Source organism: Vicugna pacos, chromosome 16 (assembly GCF_048564905.1).
Source record: "Vicugna pacos chromosome 16, VicPac4, whole genome shotgun sequence".
Lineage (NCBI taxonomy): Eukaryota > Metazoa > Chordata > Mammalia > Artiodactyla > Camelidae > Vicugna > Vicugna pacos.
The window spans coordinates 5,487,806-5,492,474 of record NC_133002.1 but is presented as its reverse complement, the minus strand read 5'-3'; the positions used below and the strand labels follow the sequence as shown (position 1 = coordinate 5,492,474).

At 52.4% G+C, this 4,669-nt stretch overlaps 1 long non-coding RNA gene across 1 annotated transcript; it reads right to left on the bottom strand.

The window, feature by feature from the left end:
• Positions 1-539: 539 nt before the first annotated feature.
• LOC140686274 (uncharacterized) lies at positions 540-3,131 on the bottom strand. The gene is made up of 2 exons (XR_012059980.1): positions 2,780-3,131; positions 540-811 (listed from the first exon to the last, which is right to left on the bottom strand). It is a non-coding gene; the product is annotated as an uncharacterized lncRNA (long non-coding RNA).
• Positions 3,132-4,669: the final 1,538 nt, after the last annotated feature.

The following is a 4,669-nucleotide window of genomic DNA, read 5'->3' as shown; positions in this document are numbered from 1 at the left end:
GTGCACACCCAGAACTGCCTGCCTCGTGTCTTTCCTTATGCTGTTCCCACTGTCCCCAGGGTCTACCTCACTGTCCCCTCCATGAAACTCTCCTTCAAGTGGCCCTCGGACCCCTATACTGATTGCAGTCCAGCCCTCTTCTGATACTCCATAGAACTGTCTTAGTACCATTCGTCACCTTTTAGAAACCCAAATTTGAGTTGAAGACAGAATAAGATTACTCAACAGACTTAGTGGTTTAGGGTACCCCTAAAGCGAAGCCCCGACCCCAAAGTTCTGCTTTAATGAACTTAATAGGAATTTTGCAAGCAGAAAATCTAGAAAGAAGTGATGCTACCTTAGCATATTACTCTGAGCCATCCAATTCGACAGCCAATAGCGGTGGCTCTTTCGATGTAAATGTAATTTAATTTAGATTAAATTAAAAGTTCATCTCCTCAGTCGCACTAACCAGACTTCAAGTGCTCAACAGCCGTAAGTGGCTACTGGCCACCATACAGCCATTTCCATCACCGCAGAAACTTCTATTGGACAGTGTGGACTTTTATCGGTTCTATGTTTCACAGTTTAATGTTGTCTCTATTTTGAAACACGGGTGCTGGCCGAGAAACAAAATCTCATTATATAGGTTTCCAAAGACCTAAATATTGCTCTGGTCCTAAGCCACGAATTTGCTATGTGACTTTAAGAAAGTCAGCCTCTCTGGGCCTCAGCTTGCTCGTCTGTAAAAAGAAGGAGCTGATGGAGAAGGCCCTTCCATCTCTGACTCAGTCTGGTCCCACCACGGGAAACGGGAACTGTGGTTTCTGTCCTGGCAGGAAGAGGCAGGGGTGGGGGATGAGGGAGGAGGAGGAAGAGGAGATGGTTAATGGCTCCCAGATTCCTGCCTTTGATCAGGTAGTCTGGAGTGAGGTAAGGGGTGGTGGGAGGGTGAGAGGAAACAGAGGCCAGGTGAGTGGTCAAGTGAGAGGGGCAGCAGCCCAGCTAGAAAGAAGCGAACCCTCTTCTGCCCCGGGCCTCTCTCCACCCAAGAAAAAGCTAAGTCCCATATGGTTACCGGGGGGGAAGGTGGGATAAAGGGATAAGTGGGAGTTTGGGCGTTGCAGATACTAACTACTGTACAGAAAATAGATCAACAACAAGGTCCTGCTGTACAGCACAGGGAACTGTATCCAGTACCTTGTAATGGCCTATAATGAAAAAGAATATGAAAAGAAACATATATATGTATGTATAACTGAATCACTATGCTGGACACCAGAAATTAACACAATATTGTAAACTGACTATACGTCAATAAAAATATTTACTAACCTCAAAAAGAAAAAGAATGGAAAAAAAAGACAAGGTTGAGTCATAGCGAATCCTAGCTCTCCCCCTAACTGAAGCCCCACGCACCTGGCATAGTGCAGACAGGGCACGCATTTGTGGCAACAATGAGTTAATCACCTGCCTATACATTTTCTGTTTTCTTTTTTTTTTTACCTTCAGTTTTCTTGAGGTATAATTGACAAATAAAACCGTAAGATACTAAAAAAAAAAAAAGCTGAGTCGCTGAGTCCCTGCCCAGGGCTGGCCCCTCCCATCCCTCCTTTATTCTAAGGGGACGGGGCCAGCCCCTGATCACTCCTCCCCTGCTACCCACCCAGCTCTCCAGTCCTTGCGGTCCTGCAGCAAATTCAAAGACAACCTGAGGGCTGATGTGCCTAGAGGAGAAGGAAAATTGTGCAGGTTGGGGAGGGAGGAGAGGGGCTCACTGACATTAGCTGCTTTGAAATAGGGAAAGGGCACCCTTTTATGAGCAGTTGGCTTTGGAGACTGAAGCATATAACTGGAAAGAATCAGAAATTATCTTTGGGGTGGGAGTAGGACTTTCCAGTGGGGAGACAGCCCTAGACTGGGGGTCAGGTTTCCAATCCTAACTCCTTGGGTAAGTTATTTAACCTCTCGAAACCTCAGTTTCCTCATCTGTAAAATGGAACCCAGGATCCAGTAACAGCTGTGAGCAAGAAACGAGGCTGACCGTGAGTGTAGATGCCCAGCACGTATTAGGGAGCACACGTGTTTTGGAGCCCTCTGAAATCTGAGCCTGTATTCCCGCAGGGCACCCTGTGCACCGGGCCCTGACAGTCACTCCTAACCCAGGGCTCTAACTGCACAGCAGGGAAGGGGCCCTGGATCCTTTGATCTCACAGTTAGTTTGGAAGCATCTCTGGAGGGTAGGTGGGGTGGGGAAGGGTGGGGAGGGGGCACTAGCGTCTGAGCCCGCTTGGCTCAGGCCCAGGAGCCGGGGTTTCAAAGGTGAGCTTCAAAGGCAGGGCTGTATTAATGTGGCTTCTTTTGTACCTGCTCAAGGAAGGAAAACAAGCCAGTGCCCCCTCCTGCCCCAGGATGGCAGCTCAGATCCCAGGAGATACCCCCTGCCCCATTCATGTCCCAGTATGGTTAGTTTGATCTCTCCATCTGCAGGATTTCTGTCTCATCAGAGCAATGATGGAGGAGTTGATTAGGGTGGGCCCTGCCTTGGCTCACCTGTGGCCCCAGGCTGCCCGGGGGGTTCTGGTGATGAGATGGGGGTGGGGAATGTGAGGGAAGGAAGGCAGCTTCAATGGGATGGGGAGCAATGAAGCAGACCGGGCAGGGAGAGGTTTGGGACCAGGAAATTGGCTGCGAGTGGTGGCAGAAAGGTGCCTGCTGGGGCCTGTAGGCAGGGGGGGAGGCTGAAAGGGATGTCCTGTCACCACTCCCCCTCCCCCAGCCCTCAGAGGAGGTGGCTTACCTGTCACCAGATCTGAGAGGGCCTTCCCCTCCTCTTCCTTCACTGGCTAGTCCTCTCCCTGGCCAGCACAGGAGGGGGGCCCCTGCTGGGCTCCCCCACCCCAGGGGCCTGGCAGTGCCAGCATCTCTGTGACCCCACAGGTGCCCTGGCTGGGCTCCAGCGAGGGGAAGGGGTGAGGGGAAGGTGAGCGTTATAGCCCCTCCCACAGTGGGGCCAGAGCCACTGCAGTGGAACCTGGCTGGGGCAGGAGGTGGCCGGAAGATGAAGTGCTTATTCTTCTGTCAGGTTACTCACACCTTGGCCTGAAACCCTGGGGGAGCCGCCCTGGCAGAAAAGTCGCCCACTGCTTGGTCCTCTGTCTTGACCCCTCCCAGTAGGAGAAGTTTCAAAAGTTCTAGAACCTCGGACAAGCAGAATTCTCTTGAGATTGCTTTGCAGATCTTAGATTTCTAAGTGGACCACCCTATGCCACTCCTGGGGAATGGTCCAAGTGTAAATTCATTCATTCATCCATCCATCATCCATTCATTCATTCATGCAGCAACATTTTATTGAGCATCTGCATGTGTCAGGCACCCTTGCCATGAGTCTATAATTTAGGCATGATTATGCCCATTTTATAGATGAGGAAACTGAGGGCTGAGAGGTTAGGCAAATTGCCCGAGGTCACAGGGCAGTGAGGCTGGCAGACCTCTTAGTGTTCGAAGCCCACTGTGCTGCCTGGTATGTCTGGTCTTGGCTCAGCTGCTGGAGGACCCTGAGTGAGCGCTACTCTTGGCACGCAGCTACACTGTTGATTATCTGGTCCACACATTGTCATTGGGAAAGTAAGGTCGATTGACTGGCTCAGTGCTTCCTTTGACCCTGGCTGCATATTAGTATTTTAAAAATATGTTAAATAATTAAACATTTAAAATATATTTTAAAAGACCCTCCCCCATCCCCCACCTAGCCCAAGAAATTCTGTTTTAATTGGCTTGGGCTGGGCCGAAGGCATTAGTATTTCTTAAAACTCCCTAGGTGATTCAGGGTTGCAGCCAGGGCTGAGAATCCCTTGGACTAGATGGCGGCTAGTTCTCAGGGCCTAAGGGTGGAGCCCAGCGCCTTCCCTAGGCTGGGAGTCTCTGTGCTCAGGATGGTTATACCGTGAAGAAACATGGGCAGCTGTCTCTTTAAGGAGATGGAGCGCGGGGAGCCAGCAGAGGGCCCAGCCCTGTAGGCCAGGTGGCCGGGAGCAGGCTGGGGAGGAGCAGGTGCCTCCACAGGAGCCCAGGGAGGCAAACTTCCAAAGGGAGGCAGGAAGGAGGGGAAACTCCTTCAGGCCTGGGGTGGGAGCAGAGGGTAGCGGTCCCCCCTCCTCTGGAGAGAAGCAGCTCCTTGGTTGTTCTGACCCTCTGGGAGGGATGGAGACAGGCCACGCGAACAGCAGGACCTCTGGGGAAGGTGACCCGGCGCCCTTGGCCACCTGCCCTGCCATCCCTGCACACGGTGTTCTCACACGCGGTCCCCACGTGGGAGGGGGGAGCTAGGGGCACCTTGACTCTCCCTCCAGAAAGATCTGCTGACAGAGACAAGCTTCCCCGCCCCCACCCTCTCTGGCTGTGGCTGGCGGGCACCTCAAGCAGTTCCGGCTGGGGAGGGCCTCCTCCCCTGCTCCTGCCCCTGTGCCCACGGCCCACACGCTATCAGCTTCAGCAATCCCAGGGTCTGTGTGAGCTGCTCAGAACTTGCGGGCCCAGGGAAGGGAGAAGAAAGGGCTTTGGAGACCTGGGCCTGTCCTTCCTCTATTCAGATTTTAGCTAAAGTCGGACTTCTCCACCGGCAGACACACATCACCCCCAGATCTAGTTAAAATACAAATTCTGATTCGGTAGGGAGAGCGTGACACCT